The following is a 23,223-nucleotide window of genomic DNA, read 5'->3' as shown; positions in this document are numbered from 1 at the left end:
ATATAATAAGAGGATGGAGAGAAACTAATTATGGAGCTACCAACAGGCCAACAGCAACACTGCAGGAACTACAGGAATTTGTGGCAAATGCTGCTCACACCTTACATGTGACTACCGTATACTGTATTCTGTACAAGTCTGGGATGTGGGGTAGGGGGCAAAAAGGAAGCTGTTTTTTTTTTTTACAAAGAACAATATGCAAGCCTGTCTGTCTTCTTCTTCCTCTTCTTTTTCTTTCAGCTGCTCCTATTAGTGGTCACCACTTTCAAACCAACCACCTGCATGTCTTCTCTCACCACATCCATAAACCTTCTCCTTAGCCTTTCTTTTTTCTCCTTAGCCTTCTCCAATAAACCCCATGTTCTACCGACACACACACACACACACACACACACACACACACACACACACACACACACACACCAATATCTCAAAAACCCAAAGGTGAATAAGAGAAATCTCAAAGTGACCTACCTAGTAGCTCAACTCATAGTCTAATCAAAAAAAGCCCCACACTATGGCAGAGACATTAATGCCCCCCGCAAAGCCACTGTCAACAAGAAGCTCTAACCATTATTTACTCATGTATGAATCCTAATTACACCAACAATCAGGGACTTCAAAAGCAGAAAATGTCAGAGCCTGCAACGTGACCATCAGACTCAATTTTTCATTACAACCGTGATGAGAAAAATGCAAAGCCAACTCTGTGCCATGAGGTGGGTTCATATAGCAACTCGGACCTCGTGGTGTAATGGTAGCACGTCTGACTCCTAATCAGAAGGTTGCGTGTTCAAATCACATCATGGTTGCAGGGCTCTTGCTTTTTGGCCTCTTTAAGCAGCTGCTCGATCTGTGATTGTCCAATGTGGAGACTGAATTTGTCCAAAGTGGAGTCTGTCTCATCAAATTAACGTTAGTACATTATGATGATGATTATGAGCAGTGTCTTCACATAGATCAGGGGTATTAAACTCAGATATATATATATAAATGTTTTATGATGGACACATTTTTTCTAAGGAACTTCAGCATCTTTGGATGATGTAAAGCCCAAAGTGTGTTCTTTTAAAAGAGATGTAAATTGTGTATGTAGCACACTGTTGTCAGGAACTTTTACCATTGAAAGTCAGGAAGGTCATTTTCAGCTGTGAGGCCCAAAAGTGGGGCTGAAACCGAACAGGGTTCAAGAAACCGGTTTATTTTCATATAAGTAACAGTATTTAGTTCAGTAAAGTCTTCATTTAATCCAAAACTATTCCATTCATTAAGTTCAATTATCCTCAAATTAATATTTTTACATTCAATAAAACAAATCATCCAGTTCTCATTGATGTTTATTTAGTGAATAATGGATTTAATAAACAATTGGTTTTACTCAGAATGACTTTTTATTTTTTAATAAGTAGTAAAAATGTGTTTTTTATAAAACTCATCTGAAGCATAAAGATAAAAATGCACCAGTTGGTTAAAAGAAAACATTTAAAAGTAAAACATTTATTCCAGCTCATAAATCCTATAAAACATGCAGCATTAAACATGAACTTCCAGCAGATGAACATCTCATAATACTGTCTGGAAGTGAGAAATGTACAGGTTGTTTTTACTCCATACACATGAACTTACTTTGATCAGAAACACAATCATACTCCAAATCAATTAATCAATAAAGTCAATAAAAGAATCCCAAAATGCTGTGTGTCTTGTCCTCGCTATTAATGACGTCATTAGAGCTCCACTACTTCTAATGACCTGCTGTGACAGTAAGCTCTAATACACATCACACTGCCACCTACTGGTCATTTATGATTCTGCAACATTCATAGAGTCACTCCGGTCAACTTCGGTTCTCAACTCAGACCGTTTACTGTCAAATACCGCGTAGTAACTGCTTTCTCTATGGAGCTCTATGTAATAAGTGTAGTTTAAACACTCATCAATCAAATACAATTATCAACAGAATGTGAATAAAAAACAGTTTGGACTTTAAAAACCTCTATGTATTATGTAACAGAGATATCTACTGAAGTTAGCATGCTAAGCTAGCCCCGGTCCGTCCTCAGAGAGCATGCAGTCCTGCTGACCTTCACTCGCTTTATACACAGTTTACAGCTGTTTTTATCTTATTTATGACTGTAATATCGCTCTTCTCTCAGGAACAACAAAAACGTGGTGAAGACGGCATGATATTTTATCCACGCTTTCCCTCTGTAATATGTGCGCATGCGCATCGTGAGTGTGTGCGTGTAAGAGAGAGAGAGAGAGAGAGAGAGAGAGAGAGAGAGAGAGAGAGAGAGAGAGAGAGAGAGAGAGAGAGAGAGAGAGAGAGAGAGAGAGAGAGAGAGAGAGAGAGAGAGAGAGAGAGAGAGAGAGAGAGAGAGAGAGAGAGAGAGAGAGAGAGAGAGAGAGAGAGAGAGAGAGAGAGAGAGAGAGAGAGAGAGAGAGAGAGAGAGAGAGAGAGAGAGAGAGAGAGAGAGAGAGAGAGAGAGAGAGAGAGAGAGAGAGAGAGAGAGAGAGAGAGAGAGAGAGAGAGAGAGAGAGAGAGAGAGAGAGAGAGAGAGAGAGAGAGAGAGAGAGAGAGAGAGAGAGAGAGAGAGAGAGAGAGAGAGAGAGAGAGAGAGAGAGAGAGAGAGAGAGAGAGAGAGAGAGAGAGAGAGAGAGAGAGAGAGAGAGAGAGAGAGAGAGAGAGAGAGAGAGAGAGAGAGAGAGAGAGAGAGAGAGAGAGAGAGAGAGAGAGAGAGAGAGAGAGAGAGAGAGAGAGAGAGAGAGAGAGAGAGAGAGAGAGAGAGAGAGAGAGAGAGAGAGAGAGAGAGAGAGAGAGAGAGAGAGAGAGAGAGAGAGAGAGAGAGAGAGAGGCCCAAAAGTGGGGCTGAAACCGAACAGGGTTCAAGAAACCGGGTTTATTTTCATATAAGTAACAGTATTTAGTTCAGTAAACTTAAGTTCATTTAAAGGAGAATTCAGTGCTGTTTAGTTCAGTAAAGTCTTCATTTAATCCAAAACTATTCCATTCATTAAGTTCAATTATCCTCAAATTAATATTTTTACATTCAATAAAACCAAATCATCCAGTTTTCATTGATGTTTATTTAGTGAATAATGCATTTAATAAACAATTGGTTTTACTCAGAATGACGTTTTATTTTTAATAAGTAGTAAAATGTGTTTTTATAAAACTAATCTGAAGCATAAAGATAAAAATGCACCAGTTGGTTAAGAGAAAACATTTATAAGAAAACATTTATTCCAGCTCATAAATCCTATAAAACATGCAGCATTAAACATGAACTTCCAGCAGATGAACATCTCATAATACTGTCTGGAAGTGAGAAATGTACAGGTTGTTTTTACTCCATACACATGAACTTACTTTGATCAGAAACACAATCATACTCCAAATCAATTAATCAATAAAGTCAATAAAAGAATCCCAAACTGCTGTGTGTCTTGTCCTCGCTATTAATGACGTCATTAGAGCTCCACTACTTCTAATGACCTGCTGTGACAGTGAGCTCTAATACACATCACACTGCCACCTACTGCAACATTCATAGAGTCACTCCGGTCAACTTTCGGTTCTCAACTCAGACCGTTTACTGTCAAATACCGCGTAGTAACTGCTTTCTCTATGGAGCTCTATGTAATAAGTGTAGTTTAAACACTCATCAATCAAATACAATTATCAACAGAATGTGAATAAAAAACAGTTTGGACTTTAAAAACCTCTATGTATTATGTAACAGAGATATCTACTGAAGTTAGCATGCTAAGCTAGCCCCGGTCCGTCCTCAGAGAGCATGGAGTCCCGCTGACCTTCACTCGCTTTATACACAGTTTACAGCCGTTTTTATCTTATTTATGACTGTAATAATGCTCTTCTCTCAGGAACAACAAAAACGTTGTGAAGACGGCATGATATTTTATCCGCGCTTTCCCTCTGTAATATGTGCGCATGCGCATCGTGAGTGTGTGCGTGTAAGAGAGAGTGAGGGGGGGGCATGGGTGACGTCACAGAAAGAGGGCGGAGCATCTCTCTGTGACGTCACTGTAGGGCAACCTGTATGTAAGTCAGAATGCGTCTCTGTTTCTCTCATTTCCAAATTTTGTGCGTTTGAGTAAAGACACGTAAACATGGGGCTCTTCAGAAGGTTTAGAGATATTTTTCAAACCAGAAGAGAGAGGAATTCTGAGCAGATTGCTGAAAAGAAGGAGAAGCTGGAACACATGGAGAAAGTAGTAACAGACTTGGATGCATTTTCTCTTCTAATGATAGAGAAGATAACAGAAGAGAAAGAAGAGAAAGCCATTCTGCTACAGAAGGTGCAAAAGCTGGAGGCTACTTTGGCTTCTGAGCGAAAGCAGCAGGAACAGGATATAACTGAGAGAAGCCAGAGCTGGGCGAGAGAACAAAAACAACTGGAGGAACGTGTTGCTCAGCTCGAGTTTATTTTGGATCACACCACCATGAAGCTCCAGTCTTCCCTGAAAATCCATGAGGAACTGGAGAAAACTGTAGAATGTGAGAGAAAGAGCTGGACAAGAGAACAAAAGAAAGTGGAGGAACATGTTGCTCAGCTTGAGGCTAATTTGGAATTTGAGAGAAATAAATGGAAGGAGAAAAGCAAGAAGTCCTTTCTGCAACTAGACATAAGGGAGAGGAACAACTTACAGCTTCAGACCTTTCGAGAGGTTCAGGATACTCTAAATCTCTGTAAAGAAGAGAGGAAGACTGCAAAGCACGAGAAAGATAATTTTATAAGACACCAAGAGCGACTAGAGGAACGTGTTGCTCAGCTGCAGGCCACTTTGATTTTGAAAAAATATATGGGAGGTAAAAATAAAGAAGGCCAAACAAGACATGCAGGAGAGGACCATCCTACATCTTCAAACCATCAGAGGCCTTCAAGATTCCCTGAATCAGTGTAAGGAAGAGAAGAACTGTGCAGAGCATGAGCGAGATAATTTGATTAGAGAACGAGAACAACAGAAGGAACATGTTGCTCAGCTGAAGGCCACTTTGGAATTTGAAAGAAATAATTGGAAGGAAGAAGGAAAGAAGGCGGAACTAGACATGGAGAAGAATAACAATTTACAGCTCCAGACCATCAGAGAACTCCAGGATTCTCTTAATCACTGTGAGGAGTTGAAGAATAGAGCAGAGCATGAGAGAGATCATCTGATGAGATACCAGGAGCAACTGGAGGACCATGTTGTTCAGCTGAAGGCAACTTTGAATTTTGAGAGAAATAAATGTAATGAGGAAAAAAAGAAGGTTGAACTAGATATGGTTTGGAGTTCTAATATGTTCCTCTCCTACATTCGAGAGCTCCAGGATACCGTGAATCACTGTAAGATACAGAAGAAAAGCAATTAGAGAAACATGTAGCTCAGCTGAGGGCACTTTGGGATCTGATTATAAGAAACAGCAGCAAGATGAGACAAATCTGGACATCAAAGACAGGAACAGAAATCTGAACCTCTACAAGCCCAAAGAGTCGCAGAAAAAGTGATTAATAATTTTATTATTATTATACATTTTATTTATTTATCTATTTTTTCCCTCTTCCCCTAAATATATGTGTATATATTTGTAATTTTATGCACCTGTTCTGTGTATTGTAATGTAAATTGTACTTGTTATTGCCACGTTGTTTGTTTATGGCTAATTGTTTAATAAAAAAAATATATATATATATAAAAAACGGTTGTACTTCCTGCATATTTTGAATGACATGATCGGTACGTGTTTCATTCACACACTATGCCTTCCTTTACCGGTTTGTCTGAATTGTCGTGTTTTCGGATTTGTTAGTGTTTTCTAATTTGTTAATTTGTTTTCCAAATTGTTAATGTGTTTGACACTTTTTGGCCACTGTAGAAATGCCTCTGTCTCTGTAAGGCCACAGGTTGTTATATTGGGTTTTTGTATTGTATTGATGGTTTTTATAATTGTGACGTGATAGTGGTGATATTAAGAGGTGGATTAAGTTGGGTACGTCCCCACTGAAGACACGGCCTGCAACTGACACTGTTATACCCCTAAACTGCACAGACGAACACCAGAGGATCGTAATCTTCAAACACAAAAAGTAATGCAGTCTCTCTGTTTGGATCACAGTTTTTGCAAGTTGGTACGACCCAGTCTGGGGTTGGGCAGCACAGCGTGATTAAAGGCACGGGGTGGTGGATGTAAGATGTCTATATGTAGTATATGGTAGAATATGTATATGTAGAATATACAGTTGATGTAGAAATAATGTACAGTGGTGTGAAAAAGTGTTTGCCCCCTTCCTGATTTCTTATTTGTTTGTATGTTTGTCCCACTTTAATGTTTCAGATTATTAAACTAATTTAAATATTAGTAAAAGATAACACAAGTGAACACAACATGCAGTTTTTAAATGAAGGTTTTTATTATTGAGGGAAAACAAAATCCAAAACTACAAAAAATAAATTTTACTACGTAAATAAATGTATAGATTTTCCAATTATAAAACAATAAACAAAATTTTACACAATGTATAAATACTTAATTTGAGCACCAGAAAAATACAATACATACAAATTACCTCATTAAAATAAAGGAAAAAAATAACTGTATATGCCAATTACAGTATATCCTGACAATTTTAGAAATTTAGCATTAATACTGATATAGTGTTAATACAAATATATTTAACACAATATAAAATGCATAATACTCACTGCTAATGAGCAAAACTGATCTCTTAATAACACAAACTCTTCCCCTTCCACACGTGGAATTTTGGACGGACTTGTAAATGCCATTTTCCTGCAACAACAAAACACATATAATATATTTATAAATATCTCACTACAAAATCAACAAAAAAACAAATCCTTTACACTCATTAAACATGACACAAAATATTTACCTTTTACAGTATTGTGATGCACGCTTTACTGCAGCTACAATGCACTGAACAGCGCCACCACCAGTTCACTATGACAAACTTATCCTTGAAAAGTCAGTCAAGATATACAGGTGAGTGACAGGTGTCTCATCCAATGATCTTTAAGTTTCCATTCGCAAACTATACCTACCTTTTCCAGTTTGTCTGACTTGTCGTTGTGTTTTTTGGATTTGTTAATTTGTTTTCTGATTTGGTATTTTGTTTTGGATTTGTTAATGTGTTTTGCACTTCTCGGCCACCGTAAGTAATAGTTACCTGCAACTATAATTACCACAAACTCATACAGCACAATACATGACCCTACATTGAAACAACACTTTCCCCTACTTCTTTCCTTTATCATGTTTTGCCCAATTTCATGCAAAAATAATACAAATAAGCACTATAAATAACAATAACAAATATACTATTAATAAATAAATACAACAATTATTGTGATCTCCTATTACATATATGTGTCAAACAATATATATACTAATAATTAAACTTAAGTATTCTACAAACTATTTTAGTCTTTAACAAACCACTGTATAGTTTTTACAATTACAACACAATAGACAAACTTTTAGACAATGTATAAATAATTTATTTGAGCACTAGAAAAATACAATAAGATTAAATTACCTCATAAAAATAAAGGGGACAAAAAGTATATGCCAATTACTATATTACAGTGGAACCCGCTTATCTCGACCTCGGTTACCTCGACAACCCTATTAAGTCGACATTTTTGAAGTGGAACCCCAAATTCTCGCTTTTTCTAAGCATTTTTTATCGGTTATGTTGACTTTTTTTATGTCGCCGAACCCTAATATCTCGAGCACAAGGGGGGAAAAATTTGCCATTTAACGTCGGTTATCTCGGTGCAGCCACAGAAGAACTCAGGAAGTGGCGGAATAATCAAGTCTTACAGCTGCTACAGGTGTTGTATTGTACACTGGTGTTAGGCAAGGTACGGAGGTGGAAGCCGGAGTAACGGCAAACAGAAACTTTATTTAACAAAGGCAGAGCCAACACAAAATATCCGCGTAGATCGGGATATTCCGGCAAACGGCAGTCCAATAATAACATCAACGCTTTTTGGCGACCCCCTAGGACATTGACATAACCGGGTTCCACTGTATATATATATATATATATATATATATATATATATATATATATATATATATATACAATATACTATATTACAATTAATTAATCCTGTTCCAATTTTAGAAATGTAGCATTAACACTGATATAGTCAGAACTTTACATCCTGATGGCTCTAATAATGATCCTAAAACAAACAGTACATGTAGCCAGCATTCACACTCTATTCATATAGACTGCCTTCACACTAATAGCTATCATCAACACAGTAATCACCTGATAATGTGCTCTCATAATGCACACACACACAAAAGAAGTCGTTAAGAGGATTATCCATCTGCCTCCTCTCTACACATGTGTGAACTTCTTCAAGGTCAAAGTCAAACATTTACTTCATTGATAGAACCAAAAAGCAACACTTGAAAAAAAAACATACATCTATGGGAATATATTTTCACAATTTTTGGTTTATAAACATCTCACATTTCTTAAACCTCTTCATATAATTTTAATTGACTTTTCTCATAAAAGCTACATTTTCATTTACTCTTCTCTTCACAACTCTTTCATGTAAACATAACACATATAAAACAATTGTCTGCGTGGAGGAGCACTTTTTCTCTGTAATGACAAACAATTTATTACAGTCAAAGCAAATACCTTCTACATCAACATCTACAGAAACTCAGAGAGATTTCAGTGTTACCTTTGTTCAACTCATTTCCCTGTTTAAAGAGTTTTTCCTGTTGAGGATCAAAAACAAAAATAACATTTAGTTTTATTTAGTCACAATTCTTACTTCAGTTCAATGACGTCTGCGTCTGTAATCAAAAGAAAGTACCTCGATTAAGCAGATGCTTTTTTTTGAAGCTACTGATTGTGTACTTCAGGACTCGGATTTCCAGATTTTGTCTGGTGTTCACTTCTGTAAAATAATTTATATTTATATGCTCATTAAATAGAACTGAATCATGCAGTAATTATCACCTTGTACTTTCTTACACACTGAAGGCAGAAATATCAAAACTTTACACACCTTTAAGTGCCAGAAGCTGTTTTTCAACACTGGCATTTCTGTGGAAAATAAACATTCAGATAGAACATTATATTTTATATTATTGTATGACATATTACATATTAAAACTACTATTTTTTCTTTTTTTTCATAAAATAAAAAAAATATATTTTTAAAGTTATTGTTACACTGTTGCTAATATTATTATCAGATTTATTATTATTATTATTATTATTATTATTAACACATTATTAGATATTACTTTCATTATAATAAAGTTTTATAGGAAAAATTATAACTAAATGAACAATTCCCTATGTTATGTTATAATTATCTCATTCATACAACTGAGCAGTTGAGGGCCCATGATAGCAGCTCCAACAGCCATTTAGTTGAATCTTCTGAGGAGAAGTGGGTTCCACACACCAGCCATCAACCAGAAAAGAGGTTCAAGCAGTCTCCAAACTCAGCACCTGTTTCAGCTCTACCAGTAAGAGTGAGAGACAGAAAATCCCAGTCTTCACTTGGGGTTGTGTCCCCCAACACACCCGAAGAGAGGTGGAATAATAATTTTACACACCAGCCAGTCTGTAGACCATCTGTCATGGCACTTGTTGATGAGAAGATGTTGGGAACGGGCTACAAACTGTTCGTTGAACATCTGAGCATGTGGGAAATTTCAGTCCACAAACCCTCAAACCATCACCAACAAGCTTCTGAAAAAAGCTCCTCGAGGCCTCATCACTGGCTGAGAGAAGAGGATGTGCTGTTTGTAGAATGGAAGGATAAAAGGAAGGTTCAGATGTGCTCCATCATTCACAGAGGCACTGAAGGAAGCATTGTGCTACTTTTATTTTCATTACTTTCTTCTTCTTCTGTTTTTCTAATGTTCAAATACCAGTCTTATGCTTATTGTGTGAATGTTATTATTCCCAGTACATTTGGTTATCAGGCTGCTTTTCCTCAAACAGACGGAGGGAGAAAAGGACTACACACAGTCTCAGAATAATGTTTATAGGAATCTCCTTTTTATTGTATTTTCTTCAAAGTTGAAATATAAACTCATTACACATGTGACTTTTAACCCGTCACTATTCTGGATTGTTTCAGGACTGAATTCATGTATTTATATATAAAAAATAATTTTATTATATGAAATATTTCATATTATATATTTGATATTATTACAGACAACCAATCAGATTTAACTTTCTGACAATGTCTGAGCCAATGATGTTTGCAGATTTAGAACTCAAGCCCGTTGGCCCCGCCCACTGCATTGTGATCTGTGTTTGTGACCCGTTTTTGTCTTGATTTAGCGGATTTTTACCCAAAGGTGAGATACAGTGAAATGTAGCAGCTGAGCTGCTCGGGGAACAGCTAGTGGACATTCTGGAGTCATGAACCTCTGCATTTTTCTTCCAGTGTCCTGATTCTTTACACCTCTGATCATGAAATCAGAGTCCAGACGGAGATCTTTAGGAGAACCTCCACACACTCCTGCTGCTGCTGCTGCTGCTGGATCAAAGGTACAATTTATTCATGTCTCAACTTTCAGTGTGGTTTGCAGGGCAAAGATACATCATAATGTATTTTATAATTAAATAATAAAAAAAATACCTAAACTTTAAGTGTATCACAATAAACTACTGTTTTTTTTTATTAAATTAAAAAAATCCTTTTACAAGGAAACACGAAATTTCTCCCCAAATTTTTAATCAGTTGTCCTATTTGATCTGTTCTTCAGCTTTTTACTCAGTTGATAAAGTAAACAATGTTTGATACCAACAGCTTTTACACATGCAACCAGTTAACAGATCAAATATTCACATGCGTATCCCAGTGATCTCCCAGAGGAAGTTTAGTTTTAAAGTAAAGTATTAAGTGGCGGACTGCAAGTTTGTTTAGTTTCTGCCTCGCACTTTAAGATCATTTATTAGTATTACTTTTGAAAATTAGAACCATGTTTCCACTGTGTTGAGTACTAGTGTAGCCTGGAATCACAGTGTTGATGGACCCAAAGAGAACAGGTGGTCTTAGCCTAAAACTTTATAACAGGAGACAACATACAGCGGGTAAAATAAGTATTAAAAAACGTCACCATTTTTCTCAGCAAATATATTTTATAAGGTGCTATTGATATTGTTAGATTTTTATTATTTTCCACATGATCAATGATCACAACAAGAATCACAACACACAGAATGGTGCAAATGTTCTTCTTCAGTTTATTGCAGATAACAGACGAGTATATACACACTGGAATAACCCTGAGCTAAAGCTGTTCTTGATTTGGTAAGAAGACATTGTAACTGGAGATGTATGAGTCCAGATAAAGACTTCCATAAAGATAACATGTGTTTAGAGAACCAGTGTGAGAACCATCTTAACACTAACAGACATGAAATCCAGACATACAAAGATATCAAACCATTCAGAAGTTTAGAAATCCTTCTGTAACCAATGCAATCAGTATGTTTGCCACAGTAAGGATGCGAAAGTCTTGAGAGAGCTCTTTACTAATACCTATCATGAGATGTTTCTTGTGTGACACCTTGGTAATGGGACACCTTTATACAGGCCATCAGTTGGGACTGAAGCAGCTGATATTAATTTACAATGACAATAGGCAGGATTGCTTTCTAATTACTGATTGATATCTACTGCTGTCTTGGCTTTTCATTCCTTTTTGCACCTCCCTGTCTTCATGTGTTCAATACTTTTTCTTGTATGTGTGTGTGTGTGTTGTTTCACAACATTACACAACTTCATTTATGGACATGTATGGTTTGATTCCTTTGTACGTGTGGATTGTATGGGTTGTTACCAACATCTGATAAAGATTTTATGTCACTAGCACCTTTAGAAATATATTTACTGAGAAAAATGTTGACATGTTCAATACTTATTTTACCCGCTGTATATAAAGCAGAGCATAAGCACTGATGATATTTATCATCTCCCCTTCACCTTCCAGCTTCACCTTCATCACCCTATCAGAAACTCTCTTCACCTCCACTACACTCTTACTGTACTCTTCCTTCAGAATCACCCCTACACCATTTCTCCACACCATATCCACACCACGATAGAACAGTTTAAACACCTCCAATGTTCCTGGTCTTATTCACTTTCCATTTTGTCTCCTAAACACACAACATATCTACCTTTCTCCTCTCCATCATATCAGCTCCCTCTCTCCCTTTACCAGTCATAGTAATGTAAGAAAAAATGATGAGGACAACGAAGATTGTAATGAAGAAGTTTATAACAGCGTAGCAGTGACAAAATACACGAAGCACTTTGGGTTCATCGGAGTCAGAAAGAACCTCGAGCAAACTCTGCCCAGATATTTTATATTATTCTTCCCATTGAAGTATAGACCGGAGTTGTCCTTTAAATGTAAACTAGATATAGGACATACGTGACGAAACAAAAGGCTGGGGGATATCATTCTCGGGGCGGAGGTCAGCAGGTGGTAATCACTGGTATTCACACCTTTGCTGGCGCTGGCCCTCCAACAGGTCAGGAAGGTGTATTGTTTAAATGATAATCTTGGTCTTAGACACCTTTTGGTTAGAGATAGTCCTTGATGGCTTGCTGCCTCTCCCAGACTGATTCAATTAAGTCTATGATTAAGATTGATACAACTGATATTCTACATCAAACTACATAAATACTTTTTATCAATTTTTAGCTGTTTTGAGGATGAGCTGAATTTGATATAGTGTGGGGTGGAATCTGGATTAAGGCAGTCTGTAATTCTTACAGTACCAACAATTAAAGTACCAACCCGAACCTCCACTCTCCTCCACTTCTTCTTTTTCCGCTGCCTCTGTAGACGTCTTCCTCCTCTTCTTCTCTTTCCTTCCGCCAACCGTAGCCCAATTTCCACCGGTACCCTGTTGGCTAACGATACCTGTGGTGGTCGTTTGTAACCCGGCCCTTGACCGATCCGGTATGAAATTCTGATTTGTGATCTGCATGTTTGATTTGGCACATGTTTTACACTGGATGTCCTTCATAACGCAACCCTCCACATATATCCGGGGTTGAGACCTGCACTAAGAGTGCACTGACATGTGCAACACTAATGGCTGGGTCAAAGTATCTTCTTTCTAAATGTATCTAAATTGTGTATGTAGAACACTTTGGTCAGGAACTGTTCACTGTTCAGGAACTGTTGATATTTAGCAATAGATTAAATAAAAATGGAGAAGAGTAACCACGACTAACTATACATCATTCTAAAGCTTTAAGTCTCAAGCAGCAATTTCAGATCTCTGTTTTTCAATGGAGCAGTACACAATAACAACATGCATAAAAAAAACGCACTACTTACATTATTATATTTCCGAATAACTTTCACATAAAAAAACGACATCTTGCTGGTAAAAAAAATATATATATAAATATATATATGGCTGGTATAAAATAGTGTTAAACGGTTGAGACCACAAAAAAAAATAATAATAAAAATAAAAAAGTAAAAGCGGTGGAATCTTGGGTGGAGTCTCTACTCTCTCTGCAGGTGTCATCATGTTTTTTTTTATGCGCCGCATCTCATTTCAAACCTTTTCTTTCCAGCCATTAGCATTATGGAAGCAAAATGATTGATGGCAAATGTAGCCAATAAGTGCAGGATTCTAACGATATATGGGAGGATTTTATTCTCCACGTGTATGAGTCTTAGTTTTATTACAATTTACAAACTCTTACTGCCGGAAGTATCACAGTTTTATTGCCTGTTTGTTTTTAGAAGAGAAATGCTTAAAAGTTAGTGTGTGTGTGTGTGTGTGTGTGTGTTGTTTCACAACATTACACAACTTCATTTATGGACATGTATGGTTTGATTCCTTTGTACGTGTGGATTGTATGGGTTGTTACCAACATCTGATAAAGATTTTATGTCACTAGCACCTTTAGAAATATATTTACTGAGAAAAATGTTGACATGTTCAATACTTTTCTTGTATGTGTGTGTGTGTTGTTTCACAACATTACACAACTTCATTTATGGACATGTATGGTTTGATTCCTTTGTACGTGTGGATTGTATGGGTTGTTACCAACATCTGATAAAGATTTTATGTCACTAGCACCTTTAGAAATATATTTACTGAGAAAAATGTTGACATGTTCAATACTTATTTTACCCGCTGTATATAAAGCAGAGCATAAGCACTGATGATATTTATCATCTCCCCTTCACCTTCCAGCTTCACCTTCATCACCCTATCAGAAACTCTCTTCACCTCCACTACACTCTTACTGTACTCTTCCTTCAGAATCACCCCTACACCATTTCTCCACACCATATCCACACCACGATAGAACAGTTTAAACACCTCCAATGTTCCTGGTCTTATTCACTTTCCATTTTGTCTCCTAAACACACAACATATCTACCTTTCTCCTCTCCATCATATCAGCTCCCTCTCTCCCTTTACCAGTCATAGTAATGTAAGAAAAAATGATGAGGACAACGAAGATTGTAATGAAGAAGTTTATAACAGCGTAGCAGTGACAAAATACACGAAGCACTTTGGGTTCATCGGAGTCAGAAAGAACCTCGAGCAAACTCTGCCCAGATATTTTATATTATTCTTCCCATTGAAGTATAGACCGGAGTTGTCCTTTAAATGTAAACTAGATATAGGACATACGTGACGAAACAAAAGGCTGGGGGATATCATTCTCGGGGCGGAGGTCAGCAGGTGGTAATCACTGGTATTCACACCTTTGCTGGCGCTGGCCCTCCAACAGGTCAGGAAGGTGTATTGTTTAAATGATAATCTTGGTCTTAGACACCTTTTGGTTAGAGATAGTCCTTGATGGCTTGCTGCCTCTCCCAGACTGATTCAATTAAGTCTATGATTAAGATTGATACAACTGATATTCTACATCAAACTACATAAATACTTTTTATCAATTTTTAGCTGTTTTGAGGATGAGCTGAATTTGATATAGTGTGGGGTGGAATCTGGATTAAGGCAGTCTGTAATTCTTACAGTACCAACAATTAAAGTACCAACCCGAACCTCCACTCTCCTCCACTTCTTCTTTTTCCGCTGCCTCTGTAGACGTCTTCCTCCTCTTCTTCTCTTTCCTTCCGCCAACCGTAGCCCAATTTCCACCGGTACCCTGTTGGCTAACGATACCTGTGGTGGTCGTTTGTAACCCGGCCCTTGACCGATCCGGTATGAAATTCTGATTTGTGATCTGCATGTTTGATTTGGCACATGTTTTACACTGGATGTCCTTCATAACGCAGCCCTCCACATATATCCGGGGTTGAGACCTGCACTAAGAGTGCACTGACATGTGCAACACTAATGGCTGGGTCAAAGTGTCTTCTTTTAAAAGATATTTAAATTGTGTATGTAGCACATTTTATCAGGAACTGTGAACATTTAAAGTTAGTTAGAGCATTTAAGCTGTGAGTCCCAAAATCTGTGTCGAGGCCGGGTTAAAGGTTAAAGCTTTTCTAAAAGGCCTCAAAATACCTCTCATTTAACTTGTTTCAACCCATATCAGATTACTATAGCAGACATTTCTGATAACATGCAAGACCACATCTAAAATTATTACAGTATATTGAATCATTTTATATTGTTTTTCAGATGCACCACTGCTCAGATTGTGGGAAGAGTTTTACTCAACAGGATCATCTCAAATCACACCAGCGTGTCCACACAGGAGTGAAGCCGTATCACTGTGAACAGTGTGGGAAGTTTTTACTCAACAGGATCATCTCAAATCACACCAGCGTGTTCACACAGGGTGAAACCGTATCACTGTAAACAGTGTGGAAAGAGTTTTACTCAACAGAGTCATCTGCTTAGACACCAGCGTATCCACACAGGAGAAGCCGTATCACTGTGATCAGTGTGGGAAGAGTTTTACTCATCAGAGAAATTTTAGAATACACCAGCGTGTCCACACAGGAGTGAAGCCGTATCACTGTGAACAGTGTGGGAAGAGTTTTACTCACCTGAATCATCTCAAATCACACCAGCGTGTCCACACAGGGTGAAACCGTATCACTGTAAACAGTGTGGGAAGAGTTTTACTCACCTGAATCATCTCAAATCACACCAGCGTGTCCACACAGGAGTGAAGCCGTATCACTGTGAACAGTGTGGGAAGTTTTTACTCAACAGAGTCATCTGCTTAGACACCAGCGTATCCACACAGGAGAAGCCGTATCACTGTGATCAGTGTGGGAAGTTTTTACTCAACAGAGTCATCTGCTTAGACACCAGCGTATCCACACAGGAGAAGCCGTATCACTGTAAACAGTGTGGAAAGAGTTTTACTCACCTGAATCATCTCAAATCACACCAGCGTGTTCACACAGGGTGAAACCGTATCACTGTGATCAGTGTGGGAAGAGTTTTACTCAACAGGATCATCTCAAATCACACCAGCGTGTTCACACAGGGGTGAAACCGTATCACTGTAAACAGTGTGGGAAGAGTTTTACTCACCAGAGTACTCTCAAATCACACCAGAGTATCCACACAGGAGAAGCCGTATCACTGTGATCAGTGTGGGAAGAGTTTTACTCACCTGAATCATCTCAAATCACACCAGCGTGTTCACACAGGGTGAAACCGTATCACTGTAAACAGTGTGGAAAGAGTTTTACTCACCCGAGTAGTCTCAAATCACACCAGAGTATCCACACAGGAGAAGCCGTATCACTGTGATCAGTGTGGGAAGAGTTTTACTCACCTGAATCATCTCAAATCACACCAGCGTGTCCACACAGGAGTGAAGCCGTATTTCTGTGAACAGTGTGGGAAGAGTTTTACTCACCCGAGTAGTCTCAAATCACACCAGCGTGTTCACACAGGGTGAAACCGTATCACTGTGATCAGTGTGGGAAGAGTTTTACTCACCCGAGTAGTCTCAAATCACACCAGCGTATCCACACAGGAGAAGCCGTATCACTGTGAACAGTGTGGGAAGAGTTTTACTCACCTGAGTAATCTCAAATCACACCAGCGTGTTCACACAGGGTGAAACCGTATCACTGTGAACAGTGTGGGAAGAGTTTTACTCAACAGGATCATCTCAAATCACACCAGCGTATCCACACAGGAGAAGCCGTATCACTGTGAACAGTGTGGGAAGAGTTTTACTCACCAGAGTACTCTCAAATCACACCAGCGTGTCCACACAGGAGTGAAGCCGTATCACTGTGATCAGTGTGGGAAGTTTTTACTCAACAGGATCATCTCAAATCACACCAGAGTATCCACACAGGAGAAGCCGTATCACTGTGATCAGTGTGGGAAGAGTTTTACTCACCTGAATCATCTCAAATCACACCAGCGTGTTCACACAGGGTGAAACCGTATCACTGTAAACAGTGTGGGAAGAGTTTTACTAAAATTGCTGTTCTGAAAAGACACCAGCGTATCCACACAGGAGAAGCCGTATCACTGTGATCAGTGTGGGAAGTTTTTACTCAACAGAGTCATCTGCTTAGACACCAGCGTATCCACACAGGAGAAGCCGTATCACTGTGATCAGTGTGGGAAGAGTTTTACTCACCAGAGTACTCTCAAATCACACCAGCGTGTCCACACAGGAGTGAAGCCGTATCACTGTGATCAGTGTGGGAAGAGTTTTACTCATCAGAGAAATTTTAGAATACACCAGCGTGTCCACACAGGAGTGAAGCCGTATTTCTGTGAACAGTGTGGGAAGAGTTTTACTCACCCGAGTAGTCTCAAATCACACCAGCGTGTTCACACAGGGTGAAACCGTATCACTGTAAACAGTGTGGGAAGAGTTTTACTCACCTGAATCATCTCAAATCACACCAGCGTGTCCACACAGGAGTGAAGCCGTATTTCTGTGAACAGTGTGGGAAGAGTTTTACTCAACAGAGTCATCTGCTTAGACACCAGCGTATCCACACAGGAGAAGCCGTATCACTGTGAACAGTGTGGGAAGAGTTTTACTCACCTGAGTAATCTCAAATCACACCAGCGTGTCCACACAGGAGTGAAGCCGTATTTCTGTGAACAGTGTGGGAAGAGTTTTACTCACCTGAGTAATCTCAAATCACACCAGAGTATCCACACAGGGTGAAACCGTATCACTGTAAACAGTGTGGAAAGAGTTTTACTCAACAGGATCATCTCAAATCACACCAGCGTGTCCACACAGGAGTGAAGCCGTATTTCTGTGAACAGTGTGGGAAGAGTTTTACTCAACAGAGTCATCTGCTTAGACACCAGCGTATCCACACAGGAGTGAAGCCGTATCACTGTAAACAGTGTGGAAAGAGTTTTACTCACCTGAGTAATCTCAAATCACACCAGCGTGTCCACACAGGAGTGAAGCCGTATTTCTGTGAACAGTGTGGGAAGAGTTTTACTCACCTGAGTAATCTCAAATCACACCAGAGTATCCACACAGGAGAAGCCGTATCACTGTGATCAGTGTGGGAAGTTTTTACTCAACAGGATCATCTCAAATCACACCAGCGTGTCCACACAGGAGTGAAGCCGTATCACTGTAAACAGTGTGGGAAGAGTTTTACTCATCAGAGAAATTTTAGAATACACCAGCGTGTCCACACAGGAGAAGCCGTATCACTGTAAACAGTGTGGAAAGAGTTTTACTCAACAGGATCATCTCAAATCACACCAGCGTGTTCACACAGGGTGAAACCGTATCACTGTAAACAGTGTGGAAAGAGTTTTACTCATCAGAGAAATTTTAGAATACACCAGCGTGTCCACACAGGAGTGAAGCCGTATTTCTGTGAACAGTGTGGGAAGAGTTTTACTCACCTGAATCATCTCAAATCACACCAGCGTGTTCACACAGGGTGAAACCGTATCACTGTAAACAGTGTGGGAAGAGTTTTACTAAAATTGCTGTTCTGAAAAGACACCAGCGTATCCACACAGGAGAGAAGCCGTATCACTGTGATCAGTGTGGGAAGAGTTTTACTCAACAGGATCATCTCAAATCACACCAGCGTATCCACACAGGAGAAGCCGTATCACTGTGAACAGTGTGGGAAGAGTTTTACTCAACAGGATCCTCTCAAATCACACCAGAGTGTCCACACAGGAGAGAAGCCGTATCACTGTGATCAGTGTGGGAAGAGTTTTACTCAACAGGGTCATCTCAAATCACACCAGCGTATCCACACAGGAGTGAAGCCGTATCACTGTGATCAGTGTGGGAAGAGTTTTACTCGACAGAGTCATCTCAAATTACACCAGCGTATCCACACAGGAGAGAAGCCGTATCACTGTGAACAGTGTGGGAAGAGTTTTAGTGCTCGGCGTGCCCTCCTCAGCCACCAGCAGAGTCATACAGGACAGAAGCTGTACCTCTGTGGACACTGTGGACGGAGCTATATTCATCAATGCTCCTTAAGGAACCACAAGTGCTCTAACATACAACCATAAAACAAATCATCTTCTTAAATTTCTTATTTGAAGGGATGTAAAGGGAAATTGTACTGTAAATATCGGGGGAACTTTAAATTGTAATGTTAATTTTAATTAGCTCTAACAAACTGGACGCCTTTCCAAGCCATCAGAACATTGTTGATCCATCTACAGTTACACTACATCTACACTTTATGGCAACATGTATGAGGCTACCTGAGCATCTCACCCATATGTGCTTTCTGAACATTATCTAATGGAACGGCTTCCAATCCATTGTCCCTCGAGCCCAATGTTACTGATTTACTGCAAACTTGAGCTTGATCACACGGTTACACAGCAAGATCAGGGAATAGATTTTTGTTGTATATGTCTGGACCTATAAGAATTAAAGTGCAGACAAATCTCACCCTCAAGCCTTTTTTTAAATCTAAAATGTTAAATGTATAAACCTTTAGGTATTTTGCACCGACGTTCATTTTTTGTGTTTATCCAACTTCTAATACGTTTATTAGTCAACTGTAAGGTTTGGTTGAGGAGTGGTAATGGTATGGGGCTGTACTTTAGGGGTAAGACTCAGCCCTTGATTTAAAGTGTAGTGAAATGTTAATTACTTTAGCATACCAAATCATTTTGGACAATGCTATGCTTCTAATATTGTGGGAATAGTTTGGAGATGGCCCTTTATCAATCCAGCATGACCATGCCACAGTGCACAAACTGAGGTTCATAAAGACATGGTTGGATGAGTTTGGTGTGGAAGAACTGAACTGGCCTGCACAGAGCTCTAATCTCGACTTCACTGAACACCTTTGAGATTAAGATGAATGTTAAAAGTTGATTATTCTAAATGGACTGTATGAGTCTCGGTGTCATTAAAAACGTCTTCAGGAACATTTTTTTGATTATTTCATGAACAGTTCACTTATTTTTCTCTTGCTATTGTTTGTTAACTTATACTTTATTTTTTCTAAGAAAGAAAATAGAAATGCTGGTGATAGAAATAATGTTTTGATTCTATATCATAGATGATTATGAAGTATCAACAAATCATCATTGTTGTTTACTAAATTAAATTTCAGTTATTAACAAAATTCAATTATACAGAAAGAATAAAATGGAAAGCAATCAACTTTAATGTGGGAGCATTAAAATCTGTGTTTCCAGGGTCCAACTGTGACACTCAGTAACTTCAGGAGTCTCAGTCTAGAATTGTATGCAGTTCTCACTGCTCTGAATACAAGAACACAAGAGCTTCATCACCAAATGGAAATAAATGTTAATTAATAACCAAAATAACTCAAATCTAATGGATATTTACACTACATGCTGCATACGAAAATTACGTGTGCATACAAATACAAAACTAATTTCCACTTAAATATAAAGAAAATGGTGCAATGTGCTTTTTGACCAAGTTAATATGGTTCATTTAAATGTATAGTATAAGCAAACATTACAGGTTTGAATATGTGTGCAGCTCAGTGTTGCAAAAACTAAATAATACAGATTTACTTATATATAAATACACTTTTGCTCCACTATTACATTAGGATTAGTTTACACACTGAAATACCTTATACAAATTGCACAGAGTGGGTAGTTTATTAGTACTATTTATCTACATTATAACTGTAATATGTTGACAAACATTTCATAATTAAAGCCAGCGGTGGCAAAGGTTCACACATCCTTCACTCAGTAGAAGTACAGATACTCATGTTTTAAAATACTCAGATGAAAGTTGAAGTACTGACTATACATTTTTTTACTCAAGTTCAGGTAAAGAGGTTTGGGCAGGTGAAGAGGGATGTGGTGAAATCCAAAGAAAAGGCATATGAGGAGCTGTAGGAGAAGTTGGACACTAAGGAAGGAGAAAAGGATTTGTATCGATTGGCCAGGCAGAGGGACCGAGCTGGGAAGATGTGCTGCAAGTTAGAGCAATAAAGGATGGAGATGGAAATGTGTTGACTTGTGAGGAGAGTGTGTTGAGAAGATGGGGGGAGTATTTTGAGCAGCTGATGAACGAGGAAAGTAAGAGAGAGAGAGAAGGTTGAAAGGTGAGATGGTGAAGCAGGAAGTGGATAGGATTAGTAAGGAGGAAGTGAGAGCAGCAAATAAGAGGACCTTTAGTTTAAAAAAAAAAAAAAAGCAAAAATCTCTTGTGCAGCTCAGAGTCTCCCATTGGCTCATGTGTTTCCGCCTTCTCATTCTGAAGAAACAGTCATCACTCACTACCACTGATCACCTGACCTGACCTGGATAACCTGACCTGACCTGACCTGACCTGACCTGACCTGACCTGACCTGATCTGGATAACCTGACATCTCTGTCATGGTAAGAAATTTCATTTAATGTATACTTCTGAAAGATTTGTGGTAATTAAAGTTACAGGCACGATATAAAGAAGGTAAGTGTGGAGAGTGAACTGGTTTACCTCAGAGATAATCACCTGTGGAAAACTGAACATTCTTAACGATTAGCAGATAACTAGGACATTGTCTACTAAAATGTGGAAATAACGACTCTTCAAACCATTTTCACCCGTGTTTTCTCCATATAGTGTCCTCATGATAACAGGAGGGTGAAACAGTAAAAGCACTGTGGAGTCTCTTTCTCTTTCACTACCTTTATAACATGTGTATATAAAATACACAGAGAAAAGCTCTGAGGAAACGGTGACAATACTTAACATTATTTTAATGTGATTAAGGTGAAATAGGTAGAGGTGATAAAAAAAAAACGTTCATATTTATATCATTTCTAAACATTACTGAAATTATGATACGTTATGATTACGTTAAAGATAATAAACGTCATTTTGCGCCGTTCATAAAGTCAGTCAGATCAGTTAACAGTTTGGGCAAATGGTGGATTAGAAGGTGTTTACCTTTTTTAGTCTTTTGACTGATAGTCTTATGCTCATGTAACTTGCATGTATACAAATAATGGATTGTGCCCTGGTTGATGCAGTAGCATGCTCTACTTTATATTAATTTTTGCCTTAACAGGAAGCCTGAAGCAGAACCATTTGCTGAAAACTGTCAGTAAGAAAGCGCTTGGTAAATGGTTCACAAATGCAAGAGACAGAGAAGGCAATCGTGCTTTGAGAGCTCAGTGGGACTGTGATCGGAGGGCAGTACAGCCGGAAGTGTAAGTCATATAACCTATAACTAGGGCTGCACAATTAATCATATTTTATCCTGATCACTGTTTTTGCCTCTGTTTAATTAAAGGAATACTCCACCCTGAGATAAACATACAGTGGGTAAAATAAGTATTGAAAACGTCACCATTTTTCTCAGTAAATATATTTTACAAGGTGCTATTGATATTGTTAGCTTTTTATTATTTCCCACATGATCAATGATCACAACAAGAATCACAACACACAGAATGGTGCAAATGTTCTTCTTCAGTTTATTGCAGATAACAGACAGTATATACACACTGGTATAACCCTGAGCTAAAGCTGTTCTTGATTTGGTAAGAAGACATTGTAACTGGAGATGTATGAGTCCAGATAAAGACTTCCATAAAGATAACATGTGTTTAGAGAAACAGTGTGAGAACCATCTTAACACTAACAGACATGAAATCCAGACATACAAAGATATCAAACCATTCAGAAGTTTAGATATCCTTCTGTAACCAATGCAATCAGTATGTTTGCCACAGTAAGGATGCGAAAGTCTTGAGAGAGCTCTTTACTAATACCTATCATGAGATGTTTCTTGTGTGACACCTTGGTAATGG

At 38.4% G+C, this 23,223-nt stretch overlaps 1 pseudogene; it reads left to right on the top strand.

Annotated features, from left to right (window-relative positions):
• Positions 1 to 5,071: 5,071 nt before the first annotated feature.
• On the top strand, positions 5,072 to 20,362 carry LOC124384557 (annotated as a pseudogene).
• The last annotated feature ends 2,861 nt before the right edge of the window (positions 20,363 to 23,223 follow it).

The sequence above is a fragment of the Silurus meridionalis genome, chromosome 4 (assembly GCF_014805685.1).
Source record: "Silurus meridionalis isolate SWU-2019-XX chromosome 4, ASM1480568v1, whole genome shotgun sequence".
NCBI classification, from domain to species: Eukaryota; Metazoa; Chordata; class Actinopteri; order Siluriformes; family Siluridae; genus Silurus; species Silurus meridionalis.
This window is presented reverse-complemented; position numbering and strand designations above follow the sequence as displayed.